Consider the following 14,292-nt stretch of genomic DNA (forward strand, 5'->3'; position numbering starts at 1 on the left):
GTGGGCAAGCCGTGAAATTGCTCCAACACCGGCGACACCGCTGTGCACACCAAGGCCTCAGTCTCCCCCCTCTACCGCCCCCCCGCAAACCCTCAGCTCCCAAACCTCAGACCCCCTCCTGTCTGTCTTTTTTTTTTTTTTTTTTGGTCTGTTGCACACGGGGCGGAAAAGATCGTATTTATCACCTGTCAGCATTTGGCAGCCCTGAGTTACGCGACGCAGGACAGCATAAAATTATCATACACAGGCATGAAATTACAAAACCGCCCGGGGACCCCACAACAAAATTATTTCATTTTTTCCCCCCCCCCCCCAAAAAAAAAAAAAAAAAGGATGGAGGGTGTTTTGGTTGTGAGGTGAGGGGGGTGACAGGTGAGAAGTGGGGGCGACAGAGATGTGGGAGGCGATGTGATAGAGAGAAAAACTCCAAGAGGACATTTTGGGAAACTGTCCTTCACACTCAATGTGTGATAAAAATAAAAAAAAAGCTGGCTCCGTCTCCGCGGTGGTGACGCCGCCACCTTTGGTCAAAACAAACTTCTGCGGGGGGTCAAACGTCCATCTGCTGCTCGCTTTGGTTGCACATCAACAATCTTTTACAACTCTTTTTTTCACGTCGATACAGGGAGGCTTCACTGAATTAAATCAGAAAAGTCACATATTGACAGACCTCTAAATGTTTTGTGTAATGAGCAGGAGCAGTCTTTAATTGTAGATACATGCAGTGTTATTTAGAAGGAGGAAGGGCACTTGTGCAGCAACAGGAGGTTGTTTAGGGGGGAAAAAATTGGTTGCATGATCCATTTGCATTCAGATTACTCGCAAAATAAGAAGCTTCATAGTTTGTGTCACAGTTTTCTCGCTTTAATAAAACAAATTCAGAAACTGATGAGCAATAGTTTCTGTTTTATCTGCTTAAAGAGCGTTTAAAGTCGCCCTTCTTACCTGCCTTTTGGAAATCTGCTTCCTTGACACCTTAGACCAGCCATTGTGTGTGTTTAAGCGTGTGTGTGCGTAGGAGAGGATGGCATTGACAGAGGGAGAGGTGGCTTTACATAGGTCCTCCATAATGCTGTGGGTATACTAAATGCTTCATTAACGCCACACACAGGAAATGGAGGGTCAATATTTATAGACCCTGCGCAGAGCACTATGTAGATACGGGATCTATTGGCTTGCATTCTAGGGAGGGGAATCAAATTAAGTCAACGAGGGACTGGAGTTTTTCTCTCGGTCTCTCTTCCTCTATGAGACGGTCAATTTCCCAACGATCGCTGGTGGTGGCTGGCCGCCACAGGCTTGACCCCAAAACTGCAGAGAGGGTGGAGAGCTGCAGAAGTCAGCGAAGGTGGCACAGATGATAAGAGAGATATAACACGATGAAAACATGAGAGTTACCTACTTTTCCAGCTGGTTTCTCTGGTAACTCTTCCCACATTTGGCTCAAACTTTTTTGTAACATTGTATTTAACACATGGAATAAAAGACAAATAACTCTCGGACTTTTACTCCGCCGGGTGAAGAATGTGCAAAGTAAATAGCTTTGGTAGAAGAAGCAGAGAAGGCGAGACTCTATGTTACATTAGCACAAAGAGAGGGATGAGGAAAAAGAGGAGGGGAGAGAGCTAGAGAGTGTATGTTTGAGAGAGAGAGAGAGAGAGAGAAAGGAGTGAAGATATTGCCATAATTCCTGTGTGTCGGCATGGCTGTTAGGAGCTCAGGTGGTTGAGCGTTTGCCCCGGCCAGGCCTCATCAACGTGAAGGGCGATCTCATCCTTTCTGCATCTCTCCTCTCCTCTGCTTGATTAATTGGGTTCCAAATACGCCGGTGGAATACGTAATGCGGCCCCTCACAACAGCGCCTCCACCCTCCCTCCCCACCTGAACACCCCACCCACCCACCGACACCCTTCCTCCCCTCCACCTGCCTCCCAAACCTCATTGCTCTCCTGCTCCTCTTCCCACTCCCCACACCACCCACCACCTCCTCCTCCTCCTCCTCACCGCCGCCACTACCGCCGCCGCCACCACCACCACCCCTCCTCTGTGTCTCACCTCCATCTCCCACCCTCTCCTCATCTCAGACCCTCTCTCTCTCTCTCATTCTCATTCCTCTCTGCCTCTCTCCATCTCTGTGTGCGCTGGCAATCTCCAAAACACATTAGCATACACTTGGTATTCCGGGCAGGGGCGAAGGATGAGGGGGCTGGGGGGGCGGGTGAGAGAGAGAGAGAGAGAGAGAGAGAGAGAGAGAGAAAAAAAATGAAGAAATATGAAAAACAATTTAACAATAATAATGACGCTGATGATAAAATTAATTATGCCCAGGGATGGCGGATGAGAAAAAAAGAGTAGGAGGCCTCGGCAGCAGTCGCTCACTTAATTTGATTCCCAGACGCTGGCGGATATCAGGTGCCATTTGACAAGCAGACACAATGAGTGTGTAGTGAGAAATCTCTACATGGCTGTGTGTGTGTGTGTGTGTGTGTGTGTTGCGTGTACGCGCCTGCGTGTTATCCTCACCAAAGGTGCCGTTACAAGCCTCTAAGACAACACACGGGGTAGTTCTTCTTCTTTTTCACAGTGTGTGTTCATGGTGACACTGTGTATGACTGCACGCCCTGCAGACAACACAGCAAATGTACATGTGGGCATGCGTACATGCCAGCCCACCCACATCTCTGCCTGCATATCTCTTGCTTTAAGAAGGCTGAGAAAGAAAGAAAGAAAGAAAGAAAGAAAGAAAGAAAGAAAGAAAATGCAAACCACATCTGTAGCCTGCACTCCGGCACACAAGTCTGCAAACATGTTGCAGTGAGTGATGTCGCCTCCATCTACCAAATGTAGATTTTCCACAACATGTTTTTATTTCCTTAGTCTTATGAAACATGCAGCCTCTCCCTGGGGACCGTGATTGACACATACAGGCTTTAGGGATAGGAGTCAAGCATCACTGGCTCTCTTGGGGGGGTTAACATTTTGGAGTATTTTTCTCCATAACTACTGCTGTAGTGATGTCTTCTGTGGCAAAAAAAAGCTGCCTTTGCGCTGCTATAGTAACTCATCTCATTAAGATAAACGATGAGATCATCCTGGGTGGGGTCTGTTTCAATCTCCCCGCATCTCATGTTGCATTATCACGCCTGTCATCATGCATGTGCCACGCTGTGTCCCTTTGTGTTATTTACACTGCGGCTTCGCACCTCCAGTTTTTACCCCCTTCATATTTCCAAAACCTCACAGTGTGTGGAGCGGAGTAATAAAAACATCCTTATCTCCCTTATCCAGAAAATCTTTAAGGTTTAGGCTCTCACTTTCTGTCTTCCTCTGTGGGTATCTTTATGTCCATGTGTGTGTGTGAGTGAAAGAGAGAGAGAGAAGAAAGATGAGAGTGGGAGAAGGAGGAGGAGGAGAAGGGGGGCTTGATAGAAGTGAAAGGGGGCAGAGACCGGTGGCTGCATTGATTTAATTTGCGGAGGTTTGCATGACGGCGAGGCCTCCCTTTTAACGATCACTAAATTGTTTTCTGACAGAACCCCACCAAGCAATTTCTCCCCCCCGACATTTGATTTACATATGATCTTTAAACACCGCAGAGGCCGTGCTAGCTATTTGGTTATCATTCAAATCACTCTCCTCCGTGTCACACTCCGGGATAGGTCACTCTCCTCATGCCGGCTCCAGAGACGAGACGGTGGAGACGGAGGCGAGAGGGAAAAAGAGGAATGTATAACTAATGAAATAAATTGATTAAGGGGCAAAATCAATTGGTTTGCAGCCGGCAATGAAGATCTAGTGCTTAATTTAGCATGGATCCTGCAAGCCTGGGCATTAGCAGCAGAAAGGGAACTGAAAATCTAATTGGTGCTAAATGAAGTAGTGTACAATAATGTGCACAGGGACACTAAGAGGGGTTCCCATCTTTTTCCCCTTTCAAGCACCAATCACCACCCACTCCGAATGCATTCAAAGCACACCTCAACTTTGATTCTCACTAATGCATTTAATAAGCCCAGTTTATTGGAATGAAGGTAAAAGACAGAGAGAGGGAGAGAACATTTGCATGTCTTTGAAGAATAAAGGACGAGCACCCTTTAACCTGAGGAGTAAAAATCTCTGAAATTGGAGCATGCTGATGGAGAGTAATGATTGCAGTGGGTTTTCTTTTTTTCCTTTTGGTGAATGCATGAAATATCTTGACAGAGGTGGATGAATGAAACGTGAATGTGTTCCTGAGTAACAGCCCAGACCCTTGATTTTATTTTATTCCACAGAATTACATGATACACACACATGTGCCACATATGTCTGTCCATCCTGTAATCCAGTAATCAACAGAAGGTGCGATTTCTAATGTTGTGATCCATTTATAATGTCGTTTTTGACTGCCACTCGTACAACGAAGCTGCAGAAAGGTTAAGTTAAGTTTAAGCCAATTAGAGTCCCGCTGAGGACGGCGGGGTCTCCCCGCACATTGGCACAATTAAGGCTGATCTTTAAGATGAGACACACCGCCAGGCGAACCTCTCCCCATCAGAAATGGAGTAGCTGTAAAGCAACAGCGACAAAATGACATTATCTGTCTGCTTGTTCTACACCCCGACTAATGTAAAGTGAGGTTCTGACATTAAGAGAAGTCATTTTTAAAAAACGTGGCGCTGCGTGTTCCAGAGAGACCTGTTTCATGTTGACTCTTCCCATTTATTCTAAATGTTAGCGCTAAGAAGGAAAGAAAAAAAGAAATACTAATCTACAGTTTGGATATGATTTATCTTTTTCTTCAGGATTCTAAAGTAAAACTGGCAAATTTGTGACCAAGTGATGGGTGGGAGTGGGTAACGTCAATAAAATTCATAGGCGGTGAAGAAATGGGCATTGATTTTTTCCCCCTTTCTCTGTCTTTTATGAATGTGTTCCACCTTTCCTTACCTTCCCCGGACTCCTTTTTACAAGACAGGTTTTAGTGAGTTGCCATAAAAGCAATGAGGAGCTACTTAAGTGCACAACAGGGACAGACCCCTGTAAAGATCATCAACAACCTTTCTCAGCCTTCACTACCTTCCGAGGAGGAGGAGAGAGTGTGGGAGGAGGATGTAGGAATGTTGAAGATAGTAAATAAAAATCAAAGTAATTGTGAAAAACGCAGTTTTCGAAGATCATACTTTTTAGTACCTCGGGCACGTTAAGCAGCTGGAGCCATCGGGAGAGTTCCTGCATGGGTTTATTCACATATAGAGGCAATAAACCACCTGGATGTTATCTAAAGCAGACCACATGCGGCCTGATTAAAACTGGCGGAGTTTGTTTCCATCGTTTTTGATTACAAATGCAGTTGTAAATTGTGAATTGCTTCCCTTTTATAGCTGGGCAGTCTTTTTCTATAGCTGCCGTTTCCCCACAAATGGCTTTTCCATCCAGATGTCTGTGGAGGAAGAAAATAATCATAGATCTGGTGCTGCATGTGGACTTAAGAGGTCACTTCTGTTCTGTGTCTAGCAGTCACCTCATAAACATTCTGATTCTTTACTTTTAATTAAGCTCGTGTTTGGAGAGAGCGGCGCTGCTTTCGATAGCATTGCAAGTCGCTCATTGGTCCCTCTGTGTGTGATTAATGCTACTCGGGACCAGAGATCGGCCCCCGACTCAAAGCATGCAGATCTGGGCTGGAAGAATTATTTTAACAATTATGCATTGAGTTACTCTGTGCATCAATATTAACAGTAACCAAGAATGGGCGGTATTGGACATGCACTCATGCTTATGCACTGTAATAGTGATTTAGATGAATTATGGACTGGAATATGCTGTCTGTCATCTGGGGGATTTGTACAGCTGATTGCAAGTGTCTTTACACGTATATATATTTATAGGGATAAAATAATGAATGATGTGGAGGAATACGTTAAGCTATTGAGATGGAGAGAGAAAGAGAGGGAGCGAGAAGGATGCTATCGCGAGTGGCTCAGAGTAGGAGAGTTATCAAAGTGGCTCTATGCATGTGAATGAGTCTATTGATCGCGGGGCGGATCGATGCTGTATTTATAACACAGGGGAAGGCTGAATCAATGCATACTTAATGTGTAAAGAGGCGGGGATGCTGGGGCAGGGGTGCAGGACGAGGGCAGGAGGTGGGAGGAGACGGGGGGGTGTGAGGATGGAGAGGTGCGGGCTTGTTAAATAACCGGCGTTTACATTTTCTGTTTACTCAGCACTAGCTGGGGCCGTGTGTTTGGAATGTTTTAGTGCAGGAGGTTACGCGTCCCTCACATCAGAGCCTGTTATTCTGATGAGCTGTCAATCAAAGCTCCATGTGGTGATCCGTGCGCACGCCCTCCAAGCGATAGTTCATCTCAAGTCTGAACCTTTGCAGCAGCCTGTAATGCAAACTGGAAAATCTGGAAAAAAAAAATGCCGACTGAAAAACTGTTTTTATTTCACTTCCTTTGAAAATATTGCACAATTGCTCTCCTCTCTCGCTCAGCAGATGCTCCAGCAGTCCATGTTGGAGGAAGCTCTCAAGGAAGGCCTCGAGACTCCCCTCTCCACATGTTGGTTACCATACAAAACAATTAGCATTTTAATTGTTTTGCATTTTCTTTCATTTGTTCCACTTTGTTTTCTCTTCTCCTGCCTGGGTGTATGCCTGTAAGGGTGCATAATTACAATAATATCCTTTGGTTTGAGAAACATTTCCTCTTAAATGAATCAGTGACTTTCTTCAATATCAATTATCTCAAAGTGTAATTTTACCTCCGAAGACTGAAAAATACATGAACAGCATATGGTTTTGAAAGAATACACAGGCTTAAATAAGCCGTCATTTAACCTCATTTAACATGTCAGACGTGGGCTGAATCCAACATTCACGTCTGAAAAGACGGGAAGTGACGAATGTTACTCGCTTTGGCTTCCCCCCGCGGACGCATCACATGTTGACGGCCGGAGTGGAGCTCAAGCGTCATGTCGTGTCGAGATTCTTCCGTTCAAAGTGCTCCCAGAGAACACATAACATTTTACTGCTTTCTCCTGGCTGGGAAATTTTTTGGTAAGAATATTCCTCTGGGTCTGATTTGGTTTTTGACTTTTATAGCATCCTACTGAAGACTGAAGGAGCGGACTCACTCACTGGCTGTTGTAAACACACATGCAGGTGGACACACACACACACACAAGCTGATATTTATAGTAGGAAAGGACTATATGGACTGTTTCCTATACCTTTGCCTGAAATGTCATCTTTATTATCAGTGGAAGGATACCACCAGTCTTAAAGGCTGTTATGTTCCCTACAGTGACCGTGACCTGAGGCGGCAAAGTCATTAAACTAGCCATGCGTCCCGGTTAATTAAAGGTTAAGTCAATACAACAAAGAGGCCTTGAAGCTAGCAAACAACCAAATATGAGCAACATAAACATCTAGATCAGATACATTTACAGGATTCGCTGTTACTGCTCGTCATAAAACAATATGACTGTAACCTTGACCAAATGCTACAGCGTACATCCTGTTGAGGATCACATTAGGTGTGTTTCAGCTTGACCTGGAAGCAGAGAGCCACCTTGAGAAGTCGTCACAGCTGTTGTTAAAGGGGTCTGGACGAGGTGAGCAGTCTGGCCGTGCAGCAGGTGCTCGGCAGGACGACTATTTCCTCGAGATTTATGTCCCTGAAAATCCACAGGGAGGGTTCATGGAAAGCTTACAGAGGTCAGGGAGCTGAGTTTCAGCTCTGTGTTAATTTTTATTTCCATGTAGACCTGATCGTATTCTGCAGGAGGAAAGGTTAGTAGACATTTCTGAATATTTATGGTTTAAGTTTAAAGTTTTTGGAGTTTCGTGAAGAGATGCAAACAATCTAACATTGGCAAACCAGACATTCTTCCTCTCTGTGTTTCTCTCTTTCCTTTTTTTGCTTTCTTGTACTGTAAAAATATAAAAACTACAGCCAGCAGTTAGTTAACTTAGTTTAGCACAAAGACTTAGTGGAAAGAAACAGGGAAACTACACTCTGTCCACAGATTACAAAACCCTAAAGTAAAGGCTATTTTGAGATTTCTTTTCGAAACACATTAAATATGTTGGAAAACATGTGAAAAGACTTTGAACGATATATCACTCAAATGTTGAGATAGAGGTTCAAACTGTTTTTCACCAGTTTTCAGTCTCAGGATTTTTGTGGGCGGTCCTTAAAGGGTGGCTCGATGACACGCTGAGGCCACCCTGAGCAGAGAGAGATGAATTCATCTCAGCTCAGAGTTTCAAAGTTAGTCACGTCATTTTCTGAACTCATCTGACACGTTTCGGTCACTTTTTGACACCTAATTATATAAACTCTTCGATAGTTTCATTCAAATTTGGCCGGGTGGTTAATAACACTTTTCTTCTTCGGTCTGACTAACTCAGAACACATTTACCTTTTACTTTACACAGACTTTAATCTTAAATAAATTGTGAAATTAGACCAACTTCTCAATGGAAAGTTTGAAAATGGCAATGCATTTCTCAGAAGCATCTTGACAGTAAAACATCACCAGGTACTGTAGCAAAGAAGTTATACAAGGAGGAAGTGTAACTATAGCATAAATATGTTTCCAAAAATGAACAGTGCTGCATATGTGCTTGTCTGACAGGCGTCTGGCCTTGACTTCAGGACTCGGTTCTGGACGTATGCTTTTTATAGCTCTCCCCCCCATTTGAAACTCACATGTAAAAAGCAAACATTTCTCTCTCTCTGTTCATGCGCACCATCCGGGTCCCTGGTCTCCTGCACATGTTGGCGTTGCTCCAACACCAGCATCTGCTTTTCTGCGTCCCGAGCCCCATCCAGCACCAGGAATCCCTCCTCTGGATGGAATGTTTCTGTTCACGGGAAAGTAGATCCTCGCAAACTCCTCGCACTGGTATTCAGACTGTGTGCAGCGCGAGACGCTGTAAGCTGTTCATAATGATAAGACCTTTCACAACAAGGGGGGCTTTCGCACACTCAGCTGAATGTGAATTGGCAGGTTCAATAGGCCATTAGTGCAATACGGGGAAAGAAAGCAGCACAAAACATGACATAAAAAGTCACAGCAACTCAATAATACTCCCTGTTATCATGATACAGTACAAGCAGTTGATGCCTTCAGTGTGCGTGCCGTACTGAAGGTAGCTGTTCTGAATTACTGTATAACATGTCATGTTCGACAAGTACACTAAATATTTATTTACATCAGCATGCCGGGTCTTAATACTGTATCCAGGTAGCTACAGTATGTCATTCTATTTCCTACAATGAGCCTTTTAATATCAAGCAGAGGTAAATTCAAATCAGCATGTGCAGTAAAGCACAAGTCTATCCACCCACCGACAGTGCACGTACACACATATATACACAAAAAAAAGGTGTGTGCAACAGGAAACATTACCTCTATAACTCAATTTGGAGTGGGATGTTAAAGTGAATACACAATGTGAAAAATGAGCATGCAGTTACAGTTGAAATATGGATGTTCACAGGTATATATATTTGTCTGCAAGCTGAATCATTTAATCTCACCTCTCAGAGACTGGAAAATCCTTTCACGAGTAAATTTATTCTGTGATTAATCCTGGAACAGTAGAAAAATATTATTCATGAATTTTTCAAATGTTCTAAACATTCAGTTCGGTCCTCGAGCAAAAACCTCAGAGATGTGCTCCGGCGTCTGCACTGAAGAATATTCAAATAGACACATTAACATTAACGGTAACTTACTAACGGTGAGTCTTTAATCACTGAAATTGCCTTTACATGTTAGTGGTGTAATCTACAGGCTGTCCAAGATAGAGAGCAAATGCGCATTCGCAAATATTTCCCTTTAATCCATCTGGATAAAAAAAGAAAAATATGCAAAAGTTGAACTCATTTAATGGGTAATATTAAAACAAGAGAAAACAGCACGAGCACCAGCTACGAGCATGTATTTCTTGTGGAAATAATTATCTGTATAAAACATATTAAAACAGTGGGGGGGGGGAACAGGAAGATTTGAAGTGCAATGCGTGGCTGACAACAGACTCCTGATGTATGGCTTAGCAAATTTCATTAAGGGTAAGAATGGCCCATGCTAAAGCCCAGAAATATCACTGGTGTGTTTTTTTAATTTGTCAGGTAATTTGTTACAGTCTGATTGAAGAAAGCGCTCATGTAATTGGAAAGAGTCAATCTACGAGGGGAAGAAGGGGCGAGGACGGATGAGGAGGAAGTGCGAGAGAGACAGAGATGGTGGTGGAGATGAGGGGGAAAAGGGGGTGGAGAGGAGGAGAAGGTAGGGCGGATAAATTGGACGCAGAGAGCATGTTTAGCAGTGGACAGAAGAGAGAGGGGAGATAAATAGAAAAGCAATGGACAAAGTGAAAGTGAATAAAAGCCAAGATAAATGGAAACTCGTTTTAATTCTTGTCCGCAGACAGTATCTTCAGGGAGGGAAACTCTTTGATACGTGCTCTCTATCCTGTTATGCAAACATGTGTGTGTGTGTGTGTGTATGTGTGTGTGTGTGTGTGTGAATCTGTGAGTGTGGGTGCTCCACACACGTCCCCAGGCTGCATAGATGTGGTCACTCACAAGACTTTGATAGCTAACCGTCCATCTCGGACTTGAAACATCTGAGATCACGGTGGTCTAGCCAAGGCTCAGACTCGGGCGTGGGCTGCGGTGAAGTCTGGACAAGCGACTGGACTCCTCCTGATGTATCACAGTCAAACTTTTACAAGACATTTGGGTCACTGGGCCATGTGTGGTGGAGATTCCAACATCATAAAGCGTTGATGTCATAAATTACTGCCGTTACATGGCGGTTGGGGTCTAGAAATGATAAAACTACAGTGTTATAGGAAAAAGGTTCCATCTGTCTGGTGCCTGCGTCCTTCACAGAGGTGAAATGAGCTCAAAATATGTAGAATTAAAATTTCCACGAGTTTTTAAACTCCTTCAAAAGTCCTATTTTTTGTTGTTTTCTCCTGAATTCCTGCGGTAAAATGACAGGTGTGTTTGCATCTAATTCTTCCCAAATGCGGTCGTCTGGATGCCACTGATTGTAATCACAAGGACTGATGATGCTGGAGGCCTTTTTCCTTCAGTAACTTCAGGGGATCTTTCAACCAGCAGGAGGTTTAAATGGGGAAGTGCTTTAACCAACAATCAGACACAGAACAAACACAAACGAACACAGTGTACAGAATGCTCGTTTTAAATTTATGATTAGAAAACAGCTGCCGAATAGTCTGAATAAAACAGTGGCGCGCTCGCTCTCGGTGCACAAAAATATGTTTGTTTATTTCACAATATCAATTAATTTGAATTACACGCATAAACATATTTTTATTCTGTGAATACCTTTTCACTGGGAATATAGATTAGCTGTTTCCACCTTAAATCGCTGCAGCTGAACGCCTGTGTTCAGATGTTTCTGCAGCTCTGCACAGATCATAAAGATGAGCAACATTTACAGATGCCTTAAATTAACAGAAAGGTTTGACCCCCCCCCCTTTAAACTGCAACATCTATTATGGATGCATTAGATGGAAGCAATATTGTAAGAGTACTACGTCATTTGAAGTTTTTACAGCTCCACGATATGATGACATTAATTTGATGCAAAATGTTAAGTAGGCTACTCTCCATGCTACTTATTGATAACTTCAGTGCATCTTGCACACATGCCTGCTTGTTATATTTCAAGCTTTGTGATGCAATTATGTGCATTCATTAAAAGTAAAACAAAATGAAACTGCTGCTAACATTTGCCATATATCCTCACATTATCTCACTCGTGTCAGAGACAGCTTAAAAGCCACGCTGGCTTATGTGTGACAGAAAAATTGTGGGTGACACTGACATTGAAGAACTGTTTGTTGCATAACATCGGAATTTATTAAGCTTACCCAATCCTCATAAAGTGCAACATCCCCACTTGTATTGAGTCATGCTCGCTTAGTGTGCACATGACAATATTTGTTTGTAACTGAGGTGACACATTTTAAAAAGTTTGTGACACGCAAACAACAATCAAACTAATTTAACTAGTAGGCTGGTTTAATGCTGACCACAGTGCAGCCGTATACTGAATCTGTTGTTGTTGACAATACACTGATTAATAAACAGCATGGTGCGTTTATTCCAGGGCTAACTATAGTAACTTGTAAAGAAACTCACTTATAGCGAACCAACAAACTCGCTCATCGTCAGGTTAAAAGCACCAAAATGTAAAGATGTGGTTGACTTCAAATCATATATAAGGCAAAGTATTCTAGTAGTACCTAATAGTATCCAAAAGCTGTTCCAAAATAGAGACAGTCAACATAATTTTAGAGGAATCTGAGGTGAGGACTAATGTTAATGTTACGATTCATTTAAGGAAAGCAAGCATGTTTAAATGAAAAATCTGATTTTAAATGAATATGGGATGGATGATCAGGGAGGGAAACAGGACAGGACTAACTTTGATTTGTGTTGTTGTTAGTTTTATTGCTGTAGCGGAAAGTTGGAATATTCATGCTTGAAACTAAATTTATTAAAGAGTTATTTAAAAAAAAAGGCAGTAGAAGTTGATATGTACTTCTGCCTTACTCCTTTTTGGACATCCATTTGTTTAAAACACTCAAAATCTTTATTTATACGTCATTTTAGGGAATTTATACAGAATAAAGTAGTGTTTTATATCAGAGACTGGAGATTAGAGAATCATTTTACAGTAAAACACTGTAGTATTTCATGGCAAAGTCTTTATTTTATACGGCATTCATATGGCAACCGTGAAACCAACAGTCCTAATATGATTTTACCGTAAAATCAGTATACTGCGTACAGTAACTTTACTGTATTTACTATGGTAACATTCTGGTAAACACAGCTGCCAGTTGTTTACCATAAAAACAACCTTTGTGTTCGTTTTTTAATGAATTTGCTGTTAATTGGTGATTCTTGCATGTATTTTTACATTTTTTAAATGTTTAAAATAAAAATCCCGTCTAACTATTCAGGAACAGTTGATGCTGCACACCCAGACATCCTCGGACTCCATCTGTTTTGGCTGTGTGATAGATCCGTTCTTTACAGTTCGTGGGGAATATGAACACTGAGCCAAATAAAATAAACACACGCAGAAATCAATCTATTATCAAATAGAGCAGGGTTTACGGCGACGTGCTGTTTTCTGTAGCATTTTCTCACAATAAATCCGATCCAAATGAATTACACGTTGTACACGTGAAGACTTTAAGTGGTATTCCCTTGTTAAATTCCAGCTCAAGTTTTGTTACTTGGCAGAAATATGTGAAGTGGAGACATGTGCATACTCGTGGGGGTGTACACTGACATACTAACACTCTCAGTCTCATGCAAACAGACAGTATTCATATATCTCAGAGGGCTTAATAGGTTGTGTCTGTCATTTGAGTGTATGATGCAGCGGTGGCAGTGTGATATGTTGCTATGGAAACATAGTGGCATATCTCTTGCTGTGGTGCTCTGCGCATTTCATCACATTCGCTACAATAATAAGCATAATAATGTGGGTGGCGAGAGAGAGGGTGAGAGAGAGAGTATTTTAAAAAGGATCAGATCGGCCCTAAATTGATGTCAGTTCGATCAAAATGACAGCATCTATCCGAATTTGAATAAACGTCACCGCTGGTGAAAAAATAAAGGTTTAATGCGCGGTAAAAAAAGATGTTCCAATCATCAGGAGGAGTCTGTGTGTGTGTGTAGAAGCTGTTATTTAGCCGTAGCTCCCATTTCGTCCTTCTCCCTTCTTCCCCCTCCACAGCTTATTGGCCTTGGCCACCCTGTAATGTGTGGTGCCTACACTGCCACAATTCCTCCTGGCTCTTGGCTGAGTACGTATCGATTGCTTGCTGGTGTGTATTACGCTGAGGGAAGGTGTCAGGGAGAGGGAGGGCGAGGAGGGGGTGGAAGGTGGGGGTACGGAGGGAGGCAAAAGACAGAGAGGGGGTTAGGGTGGAGGAAATATCCTGACAGCTCACTCATACGTTCGACAATAACACCTTCAGAAGTTCTGTGGAGAAGGCTTCAGAGCGCTGCTGCGTGTATCCGCACCTGCACCTTCAGCTTTCACGATCGTTCGATCATTTTCCAGCCGTATTTTCTGATAATTAGCAGAATCCACTAAACCAAACATCCATGAAGAGAAATCTAAATTTTCCCTTTTCCTTAAGTCCTCTCTAGTCCAAACATGAAGAGTTTCCCATTTATTATTCAGTGATACCGTACCTCTATCCTCACGCAGCCCTTCTACTTTCCACTGGCCTGT

This window comes from Larimichthys crocea, chromosome III (genome assembly GCF_000972845.2).
Source record: "Larimichthys crocea isolate SSNF chromosome III, L_crocea_2.0, whole genome shotgun sequence".
Lineage (NCBI taxonomy): Eukaryota > Metazoa > Chordata > Actinopteri > Sciaenidae > Larimichthys > Larimichthys crocea.